Source organism: Podarcis tiliguerta (genome assembly GCF_965153285.1).
Source record: "Podarcis tiliguerta genome assembly, chromosome: 8".
Lineage (NCBI taxonomy): Eukaryota > Metazoa > Chordata > Lepidosauria > Squamata > Lacertidae > Podarcis > Podarcis tiliguerta.
This window is the reverse complement of record NC_139541.1, coordinates 14,255,938-14,277,072: the sequence shown is the minus strand read 5'-3', so window position 1 is coordinate 14,277,072 and position 21,135 is coordinate 14,255,938. Positions and strand designations below refer to the sequence as shown.

Sequence of the window (21,135 nt, the reverse complement as noted above, 5' to 3'; positions counted from 1 at the left end):
AACGACGGTGTTCTGGTCCTCCTTCCTGAAGAGAATTTTTTGGCGCGGTGCGCAGAGCTGTATGGCCATTGAAAAAACCAGGAAACTCGTAAATCGGGCAGTGGCCCGTCGGGCGCGCTTCATGAATGGCCGAGTCATTTATCATGACCGTATCCGGATCGGCGATCAGGCCTTATGCCGGAATGGCGGGGTGCATCTCTCAGACCAGGTGAACGACATTTGGCTAGATAGTGTCATCAACAGCGTTTGGGATTGGTTGCAGCCGTGAGGGTATTGGCGGCGAGCCTTTTTCGGCTCGGGTGGCGGTTAGGCATTGGAATAATGTGTTGTGGTGTGTCGAAGGGGTACGTGTGGCCATCGCCTATGCCTTCAATTTTTGGGTATTCCGTTAAAGGAATCTGGTGGTCGTGTACTCTGTCCGATGCCTGCTTGGCGGGTGACCATGGCACGACCCTTGGTGACATCAGGGGAGAGCCTATAGTTGGATTAGCATCAACAGGCTCCACCTACTGGTGAATAAACCCCCCCTTGTTTTAGACATCCAATGCCTAAGCCAATACCTTCTCACTGCTGTAATCAATAAAGTTGTGGCCTTTTCTTGCCCATTAACCTTATATCAGGTGTCCTTGTGTGTTCATTTCACATTGCGGGGGTCGGGCCCTCGAGCCACAATGTTCTGTTGCACTCCTGGACAGATATCTTGTAGGTTCACATTCAAGAGACCAAACAAGAGGCTAGAATGCTAAGATTTATTTGCAGTTGCTGAATTCTTCCTGAATTCTGGGCTGCCCATGAAATCTGGATTCAGGGCTTAAGGACTATGGGAGCAGAGCGGAGGTATCAAGCAGTGAAGGTAAGCCATTGAGATCATTTGGTGAACCTGCTGAGCATCTGAGTTGATTCCAACCTGCATCTCAGTTTTCTTCGGCCATAGTAGCTGCCTCTACATCTGTGAGCAGAAGGTAAAGAGCAGAGGATTCATTCTGAGAGGCCAGCTATGATCTTCTTTATGAAAAAGGCAGGAATCACAGAATTTGAGAGCTGAGGGAGACTGGAAGTCATTTAGTCCAGCAACTTGAAACTAAAGTGTCCCCAGCATGTGGCTATCTAAAGGGGCAGACTTTCTCTCACTCCCAAATACCACTCTGTTGGGATTGGGTCCATTCTCCCCCTGTTTTTGCCATCAGGAATTGCCTCCCAGTGTTCTATCCAAATCTACCCTCCTGCAACTTAAGCCTCAAGACCCACTCCTCCCCTCTGGGGCAGCAAAGGATGATTCTTTGCCATCTTCCAATTGACAGCCCTCCATGGATGTAAAGAGTGCTCTCCTCTCTCCCTTCAGTCGTCCTTTCTCCAGCTTAAACCAACTCTGTGGTGTATCCAATGTTAGACCTACTTCAAGTTGGCTCATTGAAATTAAAGAACATGCCTAAGTTAGGTCCATTAATTCCAATGGCTCAGAGTAGAACTTCCTTGAACATAACCTTTCATTGCTATAACCTTTCCTCCTAGGGTGTGTTTCTGAGGTCTCTGCTCATCCTCATTGCCCTCCTCCAAAACCCTTCTGGGTCCTCTACTGATTGCCTTCTCATCTTCCTAGAACAACATTCATGCTCTCTAATATCTGAGCAAAAGACATCTAGCAGGTCATTAACATCCCATCATGGATACTTCCTTGCTAGGGAAGCTACAGCTGCTCAATTCTTGTCCAATGCACCACAGTTAAAAGAACAGGAGCACTTGGGATGAACAGGAAAGTCCATACCAACCTCTTTTAGCCGGAGTGACGGTATCTATGAGGCCAATTTTGCTCTGACAACGACATATTGTTCTGCCCTAGAAGTAAAGAGGGATGCGGTTTAACCTCTTGACAATGTATCTCCAGTACATTTTTAAAAACAATTGAACAGCTATTCCACTCTCTCCACTCCTATTGCCTCTGAATCCTGGGAGTGGTTGTTTGAACAGCAGGATACTTACCATGCTAGTAGAACAGGATGGTGGGCCCGTGCATTCCACGCGTTGGGCCCTTGTGCAGCTCATGAGAGCCAGAAGAGACAGCAAGATCAGAAGATGCTTCATGATGGATGGAGCTGGTGCTCGCTTTGGATAGACAGAAAGGAAAAGGGGGGACCATGATTATATTTTTTCTGACCTTTAGAAAACATGCAATAAACACGGAACAACAGAGGCAATGAGAGCAATATCTACAACAACATTTAGAGTCATATCACAAAAGGTTAATGTCACAGAACATATGAGGAAGTGATTTAGAATAAAACTTAGAGCATACGCCCCAAAAGGCCTCAACCCTATATACCTGAAGGAGCGTCTCCACCCCCATCATTCAGCCCAGACACTGAGGTCCAGCTCCAAGGGCTTTCTGGTGGTTCCCTCACTGTGAGAAGCAAAGTAACAGGGAACCAGGCAGAGGGCCTTCTTGATAGTGGCGCCCGCCCTGTGGAATGCCCTCCCATCAGTTGTCAAGGAAATGAACAACTATCTGACTTTTAGAAGGCATCTGAAAGCAGCCCTGTTTAAGGAAGTTTTTAATGTTTGATGTTTTATCGTGTTTTTAATATTCTGTTAGGAGCCGCACAGAGTGGCTGGGGAAATTATTACTATTATTATTATTATTATTATTCCTTATATATGGGCAGAATGTGGGCTAATTGGCATGTAGTCTGGGCAGGTGAGAAGATTTCAGAAAGAAAGAAACACTTAATTGAGACAGTGTTGGGTTGTGGGCATCCTTTAGGCACTGTTGTCAGACATGGTCTGTGGGTGCTGCCGGTGCCCTTTGGCTTGATGGACACATTGGGGTGTAAGTTGCCCAATGGGGCCATGGTATGACTCTTTGGTTTTTAGACCAAAGGTCCTTGCAGCAGGAAGGAAGGAATCACAGGAAACCTCACTGCATGCACAATATAATAATAATAATAATAATAATAATAATAATAATAATAATAATAATAATAATTTATACCCCCGCCTTCCCCAGCCAAGGCCGGGTTCAGGGCGGCTAATAAGCAATAAACATTAAAATGCAGCCTCATCAAAGGAGGAGAAAGGAAAAAAGAAAGAGGGGGAGGGAATCAAATTGACTCCAATCCAAAGGCCAGGTGGAACAACTCTGTCTTGCAGGCCCTGCAGAAAGAAATCAGATCCTGCAGGGCCCTGGTCTCATGAGACAGAGCGTTTCACGAGGCTGGAGCCAGTGTTGGGAAAGCCCTGGCTCTGGTTGAGGCTAATTTAACTTCCTTAGGGCCTGGGACCTCTAGGGTGTTGCTATTTATGGACCTTAAGGTCCTCCATGGGAGAGGCAGTATGTGCTGTGTGACCCCCATCTATTAATGGACATCTGCCCGGACTTTATTAGATTTGTTTACATTGGTTGAATCTGACTAACTAGTTTGTTTTGCAGATCCTCAAGTTACGTTTATTAAATATTACCAATTTATCCACCTGTGGTTGTCTTGACCCCTCTTCCTGGTGCGCTGGCAAGTGTCCTTGATGCTGTCTCTAAGCTGTCCCTCCAAACCCGAATAGGAACATCTCCCCACCTCCCTGAGAAAGAGGGTTCTCTTTGTTTCTGCCTTGTTCTCAGGAACATAGAGTTTCTTCACTGAAAGAATTCAGTAATGAACAGTCCCCAGGTGACTGCCCACCCCCACCTTGCCCTGCTTACAAGGGGAATGTAAAGCAGGAGATTGGAGGAAGTAAAGGAAAACGAAAAGGCTGCAGAGTGCAGACCACCACTTTGATTTAGATACCATTGACTCCACAGAACACATGGAAGCTGTTAATAATGGACCATCTAAAATCATTTGTTAAAAAGGATCAAGAAAAGCAAACTTTAAAAAGATACTTGCATATATTTAAATAGAAATATAACATTTAAAGACAATTATATATAAAGTCGCACATTAAAATCCTTTGCAGAATTAAAGTAAGGACACTCGCAAACACCCCTTCGGTGCCCTAGAATCCTGGAGTTTTTGACCAACATTTTCTCTTCTCTTTGATCATTTTTCACTGCAAATTCTTTCCCCAGATATTTCTGGGTAATAGTCAGAACAGCACTGGGCTTGATCTAACTGCTGCAGTCAAGAAGAAAACGATGTTCTTACCAAGCTAGTGGTCTTTGTCTCCAGGAATGAGAAGACGTTCGCTCTTGGAGAAGCCAACCGAAGTCCTGTGCAGAAGAACCCACATTGGGCTGGTTTAAATAGCCAAGTGGTCTGAACTGGGGGGGATTTGTGGGTATGATTTGTTGTCTTGTGTTCCTAGACTAAGACCAAGTGTCATTTGGGAGGACAATTAGCCATCTTGTGCTGACATGGAGAACAGTGTGCTCCTTCCCAAGGCAGAGTGGTCTTTCCTCTGTTCTCTTCCTTGATTGTTCCTCCGGTTCATTCTGTTCTGCGTCGTACCCTTCCTGAATTTCACAATTTCTTATATCCATGCCTGAATCACATAATGCACAACTCCTCCATCATTTTCTTCTGCCCTAGGGCAGGCTCAGCAACAAAGAAGTGCTGTAGACACAAATGCTTTCCATAGAGTAGGGGACACCGGGTATGTGTTTATGGAACAGTGAGTGCCCCCCCCAAAAAAAAAACGTTTGGGAACCTCTGGACTAAGTCATGAGGCATGTGGCAGTTTTTCAGATCCCAATGTGATCTTTGATGCTTATCACCTCATGGTTGTTCCAACTTCCTGGCTGTATGATGACTTTTGAAAAAAGGAATATACTTTCCTCTGCGTATTTAAGAGGCACATTAGTGTTTCAACGGTACCATGAATAGGTTCAGTAACCCAGGGACACGGGTGGCACTGTGGGTTAAACCACAGAGCCAAGGACTTGCCGATCAGAAGGTCAGCGGTTCGAATCCCCATGACGGGGTGAGCTCCCATTGCTCGGTCCCAGCTCCTGCCAACCTAGCAGTTCGAAAGCACATCAAAGTGCTAGTAGATAAATAGGTACCGCTCTGGCGGGGAGGTAAACGACATTTCCATGCGCTGCTCTGGTTCGCCAGAAGCAGCTTAGTCATGCTGGCCACATGACCCGGAAGCTGTACGCCGGCTCCCTCGGCCAATAAAGTGAGATGAGCGCCGCAACCCCAGAGTCGGTCACGACTGGACCTAATGGTCAGGGGTCCCTTTACCTAACCCAGTAGGGAGAACATGGACGTTGCATGATGAACTTGGTCGTTTACTGGTGTGGGCTGATCAGCACACTGACACATGCTGTGGACCAAGCATGGTTTATTATGTCTGCAACATCCACATATGTCCTCAGTACCCCTATTCCTGCACTATCTTGGCTTGAGGACGTGACCCTACCCTCATTCCCAGACTCTGGAGATGACTTTCTCCCCCAGTTCCTAGCCCACTCTCCATTTCCTGCATGCTAGCCCACTTGATATCCTTCCGTCTTATGCCGTATACTTGAAAAGAAGATGCAGAAAGGAACAAGCAACTGGGCTTGGGGAGATATGGTGGAAATATTCCTCCCACCCAGGACTGAAAGATTCTTTGGAGCAATTTTAATCCCATATCCGCTTGCCAGGATCAGAGATTGAGCCCCATGGGAATCAGCAGGACTTGCTTCTGTAACAGTTATTGTGGCATAAACCCACTTCTGTCCCTATATGCTTGATGTGTCCACCTTTGAGACACCAAGCAGTGCATCTGTGATGCCAACTGAAAAGTCCCAGAGCCTGCTTTTCATTCTGGGGCACTTTTAAATTTGCCAGTGTTAAGACGGATGGGATTCCATGACTGAGAAGCAGATTCCTGTCCGTTTTAATTCAATTTTCTCTTCTTCCTAAAGCGTTTCATCCCTAATACAGTGGTACCTCGGGTTAACAACTTAATTTGTTCTGGAGGTCTGTTCTTAAGCTGAAACTGTTCTTAACCTGAAGCACCACTTTAGCTAATGGGGCATCCTGCTGCCGCTGTGCCGCCGCTGCACGATTTCTGTTCTCATCCTGAAACAAAGTTCTTAACCTGAAGCACTATTTCTGGGTTAGCGGAGTCTGTAACCTGAAGCGTATGTAACCTGAAGCGTATGTAAGCCGAGGTACCACTGTAATCTTAAAGCCCTGGGGAGGATCGAGAAAGGAAAACTAGATAATGCTAAGCCACAATTAAACCAGAAAGTGAAACAATATTATTTGAAGTTTGCATTCTGGGAGTGAGCAGAGACTTGGACAACAGGAATAAAAGACTCACCAATTCTCTAAAATCTAGTCATGCTGCTATCTAGTCATAGGCTGTGTGTTTCTTTTGTAGTATAAATGCTGTTGCTTCACACTTCCACTTGCCCCGCTGCTTGTACCCAGCATAGGCGCCAACGCTATGTGGGCTTCACCCACATATCACACTAGTGGTAGAAACCAACTTCCGAGCTGAGGAGGAGGTGGGGTTGCGGGCCCATCCCCACCCCACGCATGCAGGGGCTGGCTCATAGCCCCCACGAGAGCAGGGGAATCCTCGGGTGCGTCACCGACCTGGCCGGCCAATCGGCAGGCCGGGGAGGCGTGGCCTAACGCATTTAAGGCTGGCGCGCCCAGGGTTCCTCCTCTCTTCCCCGTTCCAGCTGATTCGGTTTCCCATCCCACCCTCCCTTAGGTTTAGCTAACTTTGATCTTGGCCGCAAGGGGCCTGGTAGGAATTTTTCCACTTGGCAAATTTCCAGCCAATTGGGTTTTTTTGCCTACCTCGTAGCAAATGTCACAACTTCCCAGTATTGGCGGTTAGGCATTGGCAGGGGTAATTGTTATGCAAATGAAGAGGGGAAGGAAGCGCCGTCACCTTCCCCCAAAGCGAAGGGTAGTCCAGTAAAGGACTCCGGGGGGCATTGCCCTGTCCTAAGCCTACGGAGGTGTGGGCCTAAGGCACACCCCCCAAGCAGTGACACCCGGAGGATCCTAGCTGGCGTACTTCAGCAGTACTCCCCCGGCTAGTGGTTAACCCTCCCCGGTCTCCATGCTGGGTATTTGATAGGAACCAATGCCTAAGGCCAATACCACTCAATTCCTGCAATCAATAAAGTTGTGGCCTTTTACGCCCATTAACCTTAAATAACATGTCCTGTGTCTTCATTTCACAAGGGGAGAGGGGATTTGCCACGCAATGAGGGCCTCAATGGGAGCTGTTTAATATTCACCTATGTTCATGCTCAACTCTACGTGCCTTGAGAAGACTACATGAGTGGAGAGTGCTCTTATGTTCTGAATCTGTTTGCAGGCTCCCCAAAGGATTGGCCTGTTCCAGCAACTTCTCTGTAGACTCTTATCTTCATTCGCGTTTCTAATTTACTTCTGTATTGTATTTTCTAACTTGCATGTTGCCCTTCTCATCGTTTTCTTAATTATTCTACCTCCCTCCATTTGGTGGCTTTTTAGTGAAGGTAAATGCTTGATAATAAATACATTGCTAGGCTCATGGTGATATGCCACTCTGCATTTGGTTAACCTGGTTCTCAGGAAGCAGAGAGTCTGAGTTTTATCTGCTGATCCCTTTGAATCTCCATGTTGTCCACTAAAGCCTTGGAGTTTCCTGTCCCAAGCTATTTGGGTTTAAGGAGTGGTGGCAGTGTACATGTATGAAGGGTTGGTGATATACACTGGTCATTAAACACCATCTGAAGCAGCAAGACTTGTGTCTTGGAATTCAGGAGCAAGTTCTGGAGACATCTCATGCTTCATGACATGCCGACTCTCCGACTGATATTCCATAGCTGGAGAGGCTAGTGCATAAGAGCGAATCAAAACCCTCGGCAGCTCACAGCGGCTGAGCTGAACTATGGTTAACGTCATCTCAGCGTCCGGGCAGAACAATGGGGGTGGAGTCGCTCCTTCAGGTATACTGGGCCGAGGCCGTTTAGGGCTTTAAAGGTCAACACCATCACTTTGAATTGTGCTCGGAAATGTCGTGGGAGCCAATGTAGGTCTTTCAAGATCGGTGTTATGTGGTCTCGGCGGCCGCCCTCAGTCACCAGTCTAGCTGCCGCATTCTGGATTAGTTGTAGTTTCTGGGTCACCTTTAAAGGTAGCCCCACGTACAGCACATTGCAGTAGTCCAAGCGGGAGATAACCAGAGCATGCACCACTCTGGTGAGACAGTCCACGGGCAGGTAGGGTCTCAGCCTGCGTACCAGTTGGAGTTGGTAGACAGCTGCCCTGGATACAGAATTGACCTGCGCCTCCATGGACAGCTGTGAGTCCAAAATGACTCCCAGGCTGCGCACCTGGTCCTTCAGGGGCACAGTTACCCCATTCAGGACCAGGGAGTCCTCCACACCAGCCCGCCCTCTGTCCCCCCAAAACAGTACTTCTGTCTTGTCAGGATTCAACCTCAATCCATTAGCTGCCATCCATCCTCCAACCGCCTCCAGGCACTCACACAGGACCTTCACCACCTTCACTGGTTCTGATTTGAAGGAGAGGTAGAGCTGGGTATCATCTGCATATTGATGGACACCCAGCCCAAAACCCTTGATGATCTCTCCCAGCAGCTTCATATAGATGTTAAAAAGCATGGGGGAGAGGACGGAACCCTGAGGCACCCCACAAGTGAGGGTCCAGGGGTCTGAACACTCATCCCCCCCCCACTTTCTGAAAACGGCCCAGGAGGAAGGCGCGAAACCACTGTATGACAGTGCCCCCAGCTCCCAGCCCCTCAAGACGGTCCAGAAGGATGTTATGGTCGATTGTATCAAAGGCCGCTGAGAGATCCAGCAGAACTAGGAAACAGCTCTCACCTTTGTCCCTAGCTCTCAGGAGATCACCAACCAGCGCGACAAAGGCAGTTTCAGTCCCATGATGAGACCTGAATCCCGATTGGAAGGAATCCAAATGGTCCGCATCCTCCAGGTGTGCCTGGAGTTGTTCAGCAACCACGCGCTCAATCACCTTGCCCAAGAATGGAAGATTTGAGACTGGGCAATAGTTGGCTGGGTCTTTCAGCGGATCTGGGAATGTTCCCTCGCAGAGAGAAGCATTCACCACCCCGCAGAGCCCATCGCTCAGCCCTTCCCGGCTTGCTTTTATTAGCCAGGATGGGCAAGGATCAAGGAGACAGGTGGTTGGTTTCATGCGTCCAAGCAGCCTGTCCACATCCTAGGAGGTAACGGATTGAAACTGATTCCATGCAACTTGACCAGACAGGGCTCTAGCACTCTCCCGCCCCAGCCCTGCTCCCACGGTGGTGTCTAGCTCCTTCCAAATATGAGTGATTTTATCTGCAAAAAACATTGCAAAATCGTTGCAGGAGATCTTGGGGTCTTTACAAGGCCCTGGTGGTAAAGGTGGTTCCGTTAAATTGCGGACCACCTGAAAGAGTCTCCTGCAGAGGGTCCCACCTCCCTGCAGAGGGGAAGGGTCACAGAGAAGTCCAGTTGCACCAGGAAGTGATCTGACCATGGCACTTCTTTTGTTTCACTTTTACTTAGTGTAACATTTTTTAGGGGGGGTGGATATAAGTTGTTTCCTTCACACACACAAACACACACACACACGAAGCAACCTGCCCCAGCCCTTGCTTTTATCAATTGGCTCTTCCAGGAATGGCTTTTGCACCTGCTTTGGAAATGGATGGGCATGGGCAGAGCTGCACAACCTGCAGCCAGATATCACAGTAATGGTAGACTGAAGGGCCTCAACGGGAGCTGTTTAATGTTCACCTATGTACCTGCTCATTTATGTAGAATCCTATGAGGGAGAAATCTATCTTTAATATTATTGCATATAACTCAGGTGCAATGCAAATAACGAAATGGTCTTTTTAAAAATTTCTGTTTCACAATCAGATGATCAATGATTAAATGACTGATGAATTGCCACAACAATGGGAAAAGCTTTAAGTAGCTTTGATGTTCTCATTTAATGTATTTAATAAAGGGGGGAGAGCACTGATTGTCACATCACTCGTTTTTTAAATTCTTCCTTAAATGTTTAATATCTGATAAGCTTAAAGCTCTGGGGAGAGATGGCGGATAACCTGATTCTCAGGAAGCAGAGAGTCTGGGTTTTAGCTCCTGCTCTTTTTGAATCTCATTGTTGTGCCCAAAGTCTTGGAGTCTCCTGGCTCAGGTTATTTGGTTGTAAGGAGTTGTGGCAGCGTACTAATAAGCAGGGTTGGTGGTATACCCTGGTCATTAGATACCAGCTGAATCAACAGGACCTGCACTCTGGAATTCAAGGGAAAGTTCTTGACCCATTTCATGCCTTAAAACACACAGACTGGGCTACTGTGCAGTCCCATAGCTGGAGATGCCAGTGAAGCTGGAAACTTCAGCAGCTCCAAAACATTATTTTTGGAGTAGTTCTCCCTGGTACACAGTCACATTTAGAAGAAAGGATGTGTGCGAAACCAAGTTCTATGAGAGAGAGTTGGAAGCTGGGTACCTTTAACCTGGAAAAGGGAAAGTTGAGGGGAAGTGCTAACTTATTTGCTATGCTGAAGATTGAGCAGACTTCTCTGTTGCTCCAGGGTCTCCTCTGGGATCCACAGGAGAATTCGTAATGACAAGGAAAGGCAACTATGGCAAGGCAATTCAACACCCTGGACAGCTCCCAGCTACTGTTCTTTACTATGGCAGATGCTGTCTCAGCAAAGGCTGTGTTCCCCAAATGCTTATGAAGGCTGGCAAATCTTTTTCCTCAAGCATCTCTGCCCTCCTGGAAGAGACATCTGTAATCCCAACAGCCCATTGGCTGATCCTGAAATCACATACTCCTGGCCAGCAGGGGAGCAGGGGAAGCTACAAGGGAGACACACATAGCCAGAGATCCTGAGAGCTGTTATCCAAAGCATTTGTAGGGCACCACATTGCATCAGCCTGAAGAGCTGAAAGAGTACTGTGTTGTTCTATTGTGGCTTGGCACTCAGCCAAGAGGTGGGAGCAATTGCAAGAGGTTGGTAAGGCTAGGGAAAGCATGGATGCTGGATATCTCCCAGTGGGCCCTGCTAGCTGAGACATGGAAGGTGCTGCTTCAGAAAAGGGCCAGAAGCAGTGCTTTGCATCTGTGGGTAGTCATGGGAACACAATACCTTTTGTTTTCAAATGTTAAGAGTGTGGCACTTACAGTAACATCCATCTTGGACTCCCTACTCTTTCAGTATTTCTGACCATAAGATCTCACCCAGTGCAGTGGTGAGGGAAATGTACCCTGTGTGAGCTCAGAAGGGCTCTTTTAATGCTTGTGTTCCTGAAAAAGACACAGCGCCTCCAAGAGGCATATAGGGTGGGTGGGTGGGTTCTGGTGTCCTGGGCCCAAGCCAACAGGGTACTCAGATTTTGAGCTTCCAAGTTCTTTCTTTAAAAAGCCTATCTGTGTCCTCACTGGAAACAAAGTTATGAAGCAAAACCCCTCTCCATTAATACACCTTTTCTTACACTTCCTCACAGTGTAGCCCTTTGAATCGCTGCACGTTGGCCTTCTGTTTTCTACCAGCAAGAAGTACACATCTTTCCTGAGGTGGGTTTGCCTGCAATCAGGTACTCCCTAGAAGTGATCTTCCGCAATAGGTGTGGGTGGGTGTAAGAGGATCCCTGCCCTCCAATAACAAATGCAAACTGTAACAACTTTGCAAGGGGGCTTAGACAAGACTCCTGCTGTACAGGAGCTAAGGACTGGGCACTCAATGAGAACTCACAGTTAGGTCTCTTTGTGGATAATGGGGCTTCCTCCCAGGTCTGGGGATATAGGCTTTTCCTTCTCTGGAAATACAATTCTGGGGAAAAGCTTCGCCTGTTCTCAATCTGTCTGCCAAATATTATACTTTTATTTTATTTTTTATTCATGCATTTTCCAAATTCTATTTACACAGCATACATCTTTCCTCATACATTATTTCTATGCAAACTTCCCAACCCATCAGTCCATGACATTCTAAGTAAAGGTAAAAGGTAAAGGACCCCTGGACAGTTAAGTCCAGTCAAGGGCAACTATGGGGTTTTGGCACTCATGTCACTTATGGCCAAGGGAGCCATGGGTCATGTGGCCAGCATGATTAACCCGCTTCTGGCGCAATGGGACATCGTGACGGAAACCAGAGCACACAGAAACAGTGTTTACCTTCCCGCCGCAGCAGTACCTATTTATTTAGTTGCGCTGGCATGCTTTCAAACAGCTAGGTTGGCAGAAGCTGGGACAGAGCAACAGGAGTTCATCCATCGTGGGGATTTGAACCACTGGCCTTCCAGCAAGCCCAAGAGGCTCAGTGGTTTATTCTAAGTATACCTTGTTTTGCTGCGTATTTATTAGTTTTTCCACCCTATTCTCCTGCCATCATTTTCTTTGTTGTTGGTAACTGTGGCTCAAAGTATTACCCCTACTTGTAGAATAGTTTTGGTGTAATATCTTCTTAGGTATTCTTTGACTCTCCCCTTATTTGTCTCTCATCCTAATTCCTTATTTTGGCTGTCATATTTGCAAGTTTTTCAGACTCCATCAGTCTGTACAACTGTTGTTCTTTTGCTGGATTACCTCTTTCTTTCCAATTTCTGGTGCAAACTATCCTAGCTCCAGCAGCTGCATAGAGGAAACGATTATATGCCATCTTTGGTATCTAATCTCATACTATAGCTAGTAAAAAGGCTTCAGGTCTTTTTTGGTCAAGTATTATACCATCAGTATTTTTAAATCATGGGTTTAGTTCAGGATCTGCTACTTCGCCTGAAAAATAGGATACAACTTTGAATATCACAGGAAGCAAATGCAAATTCTCTGCAGATCTGTGCCTTCTTCTGAGAGTGTATTGGAGGGCCCCACCCACATACTGGACCCAGAATGTTCTGTTACACTCCTGGACAGATATCTTGTAGGTTCACATTCAAGAGACCAAACAAGAGGCTAGAATGCTAAGATTTATTTGCAGTTGCTGAATTCTTCCTGAATTCTGGGCTGCCCATGAAATCTGGATTCAGGGCTTAAGGACTCCGGGAGCAGAGTGGAGGTATCAAGCAGTGAAGATATGCCACTGAGATCATTTGGTGAACCTGCTGAGCATCTGGGTTGATCCCAATCTGCGTCTCAGTTTTCTTCGGCCATAGTAGCTGCCTCTACATCTGTGAGGAGAAAGAAAAGGGCAGGGGATTCATTCCTCTGAGAGGCCAACTATGATCTTCTTTATGAAAAAAGCAGGAATCACAGAATTTGAGAACTGAGAGGGACTGGAAGTCATTTAGTCCAGCTCCTTTCAGGCTGCCAAGGAGCCGGGTGAGTCCAGAAGCATTATCTAGTGACAGTGATGGAGAGCCAACTGACGTTCCCAGTCTGAGGTGTTGCCATTGGGCACACCTCCAGGAAGGTCATAAACGTAGAGGCAGGCTTAAGAGTTTCTGGCATGGATCTTGCTGGAAGCGAAATAGGGAGGAGGAGTCTGATTAGATTAGAACATCTTTGATATGTGATGGATGTGTGCAAGAGCCGCTCTGTGAATATGCTTTTAAATAAAGCTCCGTTGAACTGATAACCAGCTTGCTAAACTGTTTGCTGCTAACGATCATTATACAATGTTAGTCCTACTTCAAGTCGGCCCATTGAAATTAAAGAACATGCCTAAGTTAGGTCCATTAATTCCAATGGCTCAGAGTAGAACGTCATTGAATATAACCTTGCATTGCTACAACCTTTCCTCCTAGGGTGTGTTTCTGAGGTCTCTACTCATCCTCATTGTCCTCTTCCAAACCTCTTCCGAATCATCTGTTGATTGCCTTCTCATCTTCCAAGCTGTCTAACAATATCTGAGCAAAAGACATTCAGCAAGTCATTAATTTCCCATCATGGATACTTCTTTGCTAAGGAAACTACACTTGCTGAATTCTTGTCTCCTGCACTTGGGATGAAAAGAACAGTAGAAACAGACAGTCATATTGACCAGGAAGTTGCCAATGGGATGCCTGGGCCCCAGTGTCCTCTCCCAGTGCCAAAATGATGCTCGTGAGAACAATTCTGCTGAAGCCCATAGAATGGGTTGGAGTGTGCCATTGGCCTTGCTGAGTGTGTCATGCCTACAACACTTTCCCCTGCTCTCTCATGTGCCCTCAGAACAAGGATGTTTGGTGACCCCTGATCAAGACCATAAGGATGGTGATGATCTCATTTCTCATTGTGGAAGGACTTTTTTATTCACCGGAGAAGAAAGGAAATCTGCCAAGCCAAGGGGATTACCCCCAAAATTGCTATCCTTCTACCCCATCTTCCAAAAGTGTCCAGTTCACACCAACCTCTTTTGTATGTTCCCTCCATGTAATCTATGTCGCCTGATGGCCCCCTACAACGACATATTCTTCCACGCTAGAAGTAGAAAGAGATGCATCTTAACTGCTGAGAATGTGTCTAAGGTACATTTTTAAAAAACAATTGAACAGCTATTCCACTCTGTCTACCCCCCCCCCAATGCTTCTGAATCCCGGGAATGGTGTTTGGACACCAAGGTAATCTCTTTGGTTAAGGGCTCTCAACTCTTCAACCAATGCAAAATTCTGCAGAGAAATTCATGACATTTATACAACAAAAGTTGGCTGTCTTTCATCTTAGTCTTGCATTAAAGGACAATACTCAGTTGGTTCTATGATTCTAAGCCCACCATTTTCAGTGAGTGGCCTCGGAGGTGGACGTAGGCTTGCTGTGAAGATGTGGTAGACCATTGATGAGCATGAAATTGACACGCATTAAATTAATTGGTTTGCATATGGATTAGCCACAATCTTACATGGGTGCTGAGTGGTTGATTGTGCATGTTTCAGACTATAGCCCCAGCCAGCTTGGTCAACAGCCAAGGGTATCTCTGTTTGAAACTTCTGGAGCACACCAGGTTAGGGAACATGGATTGCACTAATACTAGTAATAATGATTATAATAACAGGATTTTTTAAATGGAGAAAAGCTTCCTGCTTTGAGGTCACAGAGTCCACCTAGAGCTCCACAAATCCCCACCATTTGCCTTTCCCTGCTCCAAAATTTCCAGAAGACCAACTGGAGAGGTCACTAAGCCTCCACCCTTTTGAGGTGCTCTGGCCTTCCTTTACTTTTGGATTTTATAATCTGCTATGCACCAACCTCTCCAGATACAAGGATGTCCTCACCAAGCATCTGACATGATGGCTTTGTTTTTCATACTTACAGCGCTGTTGTTACACCTACTTGGACCCAGACAATCATTGGCATTTGTGCAACTCATGAGTGCCAGAACAGACAACAGGATCAGAAGATGCTTCATGATGGATGGAACTGGTTTTGGTGCTGACTTTGGATCAACTGAAAGGAGAAATGGGGACTTTGTGATTATATTTTTACTGAGCTTTGGAAGGCCTACAATAAACACAGAACAGTAGAGACCATGTGAGTAATGTCAACAAAAGCATTTAGAGTCATTCCACAAAGGTTGGTATCACAGAACATCTGAGGAAGTGAATCAGAATCAAAGTATTCTAGAGTTAGAAGGGACCCCAGGCATCATCTCCAAACCTCTGCAATGCAGGAATCTCAAGATAATCACACTTGACAGATGAAAGAGAATAAAACTTATAGCACATCTATGGGATGAGCAAATGTCCTTGAGCCACATGTAGGCTACTAAGAGATGCCCTCCACTGTGCAGCCCAACTCATTGGAGGTTGTAGTCAACGTTCTTCCTTGTTCATGTAAGAAGTAGAAGGCCACCAAGCTGTATCAGATTTGCCTTCCTTTGTTATTCCTCGATCCACTTGATTTCAGTAAGCTAATCTTCCTGAGGATGCCATGTCACATGTTTTGTCCAACCAGCCATCATTTTATAGAAAATCCAGCTGACGTGGACTTTCAGTGAGGCAAGATGGCAAGCGCCATCGCTGTGCAGAACTCCTGAGAACCTCCCTGGATGGTCCCTGTGCCGTTAACACCGCCGCCAAGATTGGTGGGGGAACCACAGGTGCCCAACGTGACAACCAGGAAGGCCACACAGAGCACACACACCCCAGCGGCCTTGACCCCAGCAGGACTGGGAACATCCCACTGATGGCCTAGCGGAGCTCCGAGACCCAAAGGCCTCCAGATCTGAACAGAAAACAAAAAGCAAAAAGGAGGTACCCCAGCTGAGCACCAGCTTACTACCACTGCTGCAGCAGCCACTGCCACTGCTGCCACCAAGGGAAAGAGGTAGGAGGGTACCGGGAGGGCCAGGGAGCCTGCAAGGAATATACCCCAGGCCCAACTCCAAGTCTACCTCCCGGGTGGCTAGCACAAAAAGAGCAGACTGGGACCCAGAGGGGAACTGTGAGCCAGAGGCCACCCTAGGAAAAAACAAATGCTGGGATTTATTTATTTTTGCTATTTATTTATATTTACTCTTTTTATTATTTTTATTACACACACACACACACACACACAATTTTATTATTATTATTTTCCCTTTGATGAACTGTAATGCCCTAAGCCAGGGACCAACATCCAGGCCCTGTGGGCTCTGCAGTGAAATTAAAACTGCCTGCAGTGAAATTAAAATTGCCACCAATACATTTTTTATTATACACACAAACCCCTTTCCCCCTCCTTCTTTATTCAGAACCCACCATCCCACTGTTTTGCATTGTGGGTCCATGGGCTAGTCGTGTTTTCCAAGGCCTGAGTAGGATTTTTTTTGGAGGGGGAATAATCGAATTGGCTCTGGGTCTTCCCTTTTTTGCTTATTCTGCATTGTTGGGTGATATTTGTTGGAGTGGTATACCTTCAGTTTTCAGCTGACATCTAGTCTGGGCAGGTGAGAAGATTTCAGGAAGAATGAAACACTTACCTGAGGCAGTGTTGGGTTGTGGGCATCCTTTAGTCGCTGTTGTCAGGCATGACCTGTAGGTGCTGGGGGGGGTGTGTTTCCCTTTGACTTGATGAATACTTTGGGGTGAAGGTTCACACAGTAGGGAGGGAGGAATCTTAGGAAACCTTGATGCATGGACCCATTGTGCAGCTGTTGACATGTCCAGGTGATGGGGGTAGAAATTACACCTGCCCAGATTTCTTTGATTTGTTTACATTAGTTGAATCTGATTAGCTAGTTTGTTTTGCAGATCCTCAAGTTGTTATATTTATTAAATATTACCAATTTATCCACCTGTGGTTGTCTTGACCCCTCTTCCTGGTGTGCTGGCAAGTGTCCTTGATGCTGTCTCTAAGCTGTCCCTCCAAACCCGAATAGGAACATCTCCCCATCTCCCTGAGAAAGAGGGTTCTCTTTGTTTCTGCCTTGTTCTCAGGAACATAGAGTTTCTTCACTGAAAGAATTCAGTAATGAACAGTCCCCAGGTGACTGCCCACCCCCACCTTGCCCTGCTTACAAGGGGAATGTAAGGCAGGAGATTGGAGGAAGTAAAGGAAAACGAAAAGGCTGCAGAGTGCAGACCACCACTTTGATTTAGATACCATTGACTCCACAGAACACATGGAAGCTGTTAATAATGGACCATCTAAAATCATTCGTTAAAAAGGATCCAGAAAAGCAAACTTTAAAAAGATGCTTGCGTATATTTAAATAGAAATATAACATTTAAAGACAATTATATATAAAGTCGCACATTAAAATCCTTTGCAGAATTAAAGTAAGGACACTCGCAAACACCCCTTCGGTGCCCTAGAATCCTGGAGTTTTTGACCAACATTTTCTCTTCCCTTTGATCATTTTTCACTGCAATTTCTTTCCCCAGATATTTCTGGGTAATAGTCAGAGCAGCACTGGGCTTGATCTAACTGCTGCAGTCAAGAAGAAAATGATGTTCTTACCAAGCTAGTGGTCTTTGTCTCCAGGAATGAGAAGACGTTCGCTCTTGGAGAAGCCAACCGAAGTCCTGTGCAGAAGAACCCACATTGGGCTGGTTTAAATAGCCAAGTGGTCTGAACTGGGGGGGATTTGTGGGTATGATTTGTTGTCTTGTGTTCCTGGACTAAGACCAAGTGTCATTTGGGAGGACAATTAGCCATCTTGTGCTGACATGGAGAACAGTGTGCTCCTTCCGAAGGCAGAGTGGTCTTTCCTCTGTTCTCTTCCTTGATTGTTCCTCTGGTTCATTCTGTTCTGCGTCGTACCCTTCCTGAATTTCACAATTTCTTATATCCATGCCTGAATCACATAATGCACAACTCCTCCATCATTTTCTTCTCCCCTAGGGCAGGCTCAGCAACAAAGAAGTGCTGTAGACACAAATGCTTTCCATAGAGTAGGGGACACCGGGTATGTGTTTATGGAACAGTGAGTGCCCCCCCCCAAAGGTTTGGGAACCTCTGCACTAAGTCATGAGGCATGTGGCAGTTTTTCAGATCCCAATGTGATCTTTGATGCTTATCACCTCATGGTTGTTCCAACTTCCTGGCTGTATGATGACTTTTGAAAAAAGGAATATACTTTCCTCTGCGTATTTAAGAGGCACATTAGTGTTTCAACGGTACCATGAATAGGTTCAGTAACCCAGGGACACGGGTGGCACTGTGGGTTAAACCACAGAGCCAAGGACTTGCCTATCAGAAGGTCAGCGGTTCGAATCCCCATGACGGGGTGAGCTCCCATTGCTCGGTCCCAGCTCCTGCCAACCTAGCAGTTCGAAAGCACATCAAAGTGCTAGTAGATAAATAGGTACCGCTCTGGCGGGGAGGTAAACGACATTTCCATGCCCTGCTCTGGTTCACCAGAAGCAGCTTAGTCATGCTGGCCACATGACCCAGAAGCTGTACGCCGGCTCCCTCGGCCAATAAAGTGAGATGAGCGCCGCAACCCCAGAGTCGGTCACGACTGGACCTAATGGTCAGGGGTCCCTTTACCTAACCCAGTAGGGAGAACATGGACGTTGCATGATGAACTTGGTTGTTTACTGGTGTGGGCTGATCAGCACACTGACACATGCTATGGACCAAGCATGGTTTATTATGTCTGCAACATCCACATATGAGTACCCCTATTCCTCCACTATCTTGGCTTGAGGACGTGACCCCACCCTCATTCCCAGACTCTGGAGATGACTTTCTCCCCCAATTCCTAGCCCACTCTCTATTTCCTGCATGCTAGCCCACTTGATATCCTTCCGTCTTATGCCGTATACTTGAAAAGAAGATGCAGAAAGGAACAAGCAACTGGGCTTGGGGAGATATGGTGGAAATATTCCTCCCACCCAGGACTGAAAGATTCTTTGGAGCAATTTTAATCCCATATCCGCTTGCCAGGATCAGGGATTGAGCCCCATGGGAATCAGCAGGACTTGCTTCTGTAACAGTTATTGTGGCATAAACCCACTTCTGTCCCTATATGCTTGATGTGTCCACCTCTGAGACACCAAGCAGTGCATCTGTGATGCCAACTGAAAAGTCCCAGAGCCTGCTTTTCATTCTGGGGCCCTTTTAAATTTGCCAGTGTTAAGACGGATGGGATTCCATGACTGAGAAGCAGATCCCTGTCCGTTTTAGAAGTTTCATTTGCCCCAAGGGCTGGTGTATTGCAGATAATAGACCAGACATGCAGACAGAAAATGCAATCATTTGGGGGGAAGCACAGGTTCCCTGGAGCACACACACGTGGTCTGTCTCCTGATGAAGACAGAAAAGTCTTCATTATGGTCTTGGGCTTTAAAATTTGTTTTAATTTGTTGAAAGCTGTTGTGAGTGGCTAGGGCAACCCAGTCAGATGGGTGGCATATAAATATTTTATTATTATTATTATTATTATTATTATTATTATTATTATTATTAGTCAGGCTTGTGGAATTCTCTCCCTCTCCCAACGGCACCCAGAAGCAGGGAGGAACAAGAAAGTTCTTACTTCTGATTTTATTCAGTCATCATGGTGAAAAACAAGGAAATACGGTCATTCCTCAATGGTGGCGTTGCTCACACTGAGCTCCTCCCTCTTCCCCTCTAGCAACAACAACTGCTTCTACGGCATCTGTCCATGGACAACTATCTCTGTGCCCTTTGTTCCTGCACCCTTAACAAACCCCACGTTTTGGGAGAAGGGGGGTCAGTTAGGCTGTCCAGTGATGTGTTGGCTAGCTGCTCTGCCTCCCCTCCTCCTTCTCCTAACACCACATAACTCTGCTGTCCGCCTGTCTCTGAGCTGTTATCTTCCTCAAAGCCTGCCTTCCTCCTCTCTAGAAGCTACAGGCAAAGAGTGGGGAGACCTCCACCATTCCTTCTCCTCTTCAGTCCAGTCCCTGACATCATCATCATCATTACAGTAAACATATTTCTTGGTTGTTAGCATAGCCTGAATGGATAGCCCCTGAAACACATCCTGCAGTCCTGAGCATAGCTACACCCAGCAGAATCTGCACCCTCATTGAGTTCAATGGGTAAGTGGATAAGATTGCAAATTAAGTTTGACCTCTGGCATGGATACACTGTCAGACATATGACTTAAGAGGCATCGTCATTTCCTGGACATGCTGAAACAATGAAGGGAATAAGATCTTTTTATATATAGTAAAAATTTAAGACCGTCATTGCCGTTGGAAGATTTGTAGTGCTGCATCACAATCCTGGATTCGAAACAATGGAGGGACTTATGTACTATAGATCTTAATTTAAGAGGACATCTCCTTATTTACTAATCTGTCTTTGGCTTACAATGATGCTTTGATATAACAGTGCGACATGATAATTAGGTATCTGTTCGATCAATCAATACTACCTTTATTTCAGGGCTCAGACAAGGGCTTCCATTCTAAGGAACTTCTTGCAAACAGTAGTAGAACAATGGGAAATTTTGAACCATCTATCCTTACAAAAATGGTATAGGAACATTAGGAACATTGCAGCCTTAGAAAAGATTGCCCACAGACTGTTATTTCCTGCAGAGTAAAGGACAGCCACAGTCCTTTAACACTGGGACTTTATTTTACATCCTGTGAGAATGGACTAGATGGGCCATTGGCCCAATCCAGCAGGCTCTTCTTGTGTTCTGATGTTGTTATTAGGACAAGGACCCCACTGATACCCTGTACCCAAATGCCCCCAGAAAGATGGAGCCAGCCCTGGGGCTTCCCATGCTGGACATTTGATTGGTGACCATGAGGATGCTGGACTGGCTGAGCCTTTGGCCTGATCCTGAAAGGCTCTTCTTACATCTCTCCAGGGAGACCATTCCACAACTGGGGAGCCACTACAG

At 46.3% G+C, this 21,135-nt stretch overlaps 2 long non-coding RNA genes across 3 annotated transcripts; both read right to left on the bottom strand.

The window, feature by feature from the left end:
* Positions 1 to 735: 735 nt before the first annotated feature.
* LOC310683420 lies at positions 736 to 2,097 on the bottom strand. Its single transcript, XR_014514409.1, has 3 exons — positions 1,981 to 2,097; positions 1,770 to 1,836; positions 736 to 949 (listed from the first exon to the last, which is right to left on the bottom strand). It is a non-coding gene; the product is annotated as an uncharacterized lncRNA (long non-coding RNA).
* Positions 2,098 to 12,867: 10,770 nt separating this feature from the next.
* Positions 12,868 to 15,401, bottom strand: LOC310683966. 2 transcript variants are annotated; one of them, XR_014514599.1, is made up of 4 exons: positions 15,142 to 15,401; positions 14,243 to 14,312; positions 13,635 to 13,759; positions 12,868 to 13,081 (listed from the first exon to the last, which is right to left on the bottom strand). It is a non-coding gene; the product is annotated as an uncharacterized lncRNA (long non-coding RNA). The 2 variants fall into 2 exon arrangements; XR_014514598.1 differs by having other exon boundaries at positions 12,868 to 13,759.
* Positions 15,402 to 21,135: the final 5,734 nt, after the last annotated feature.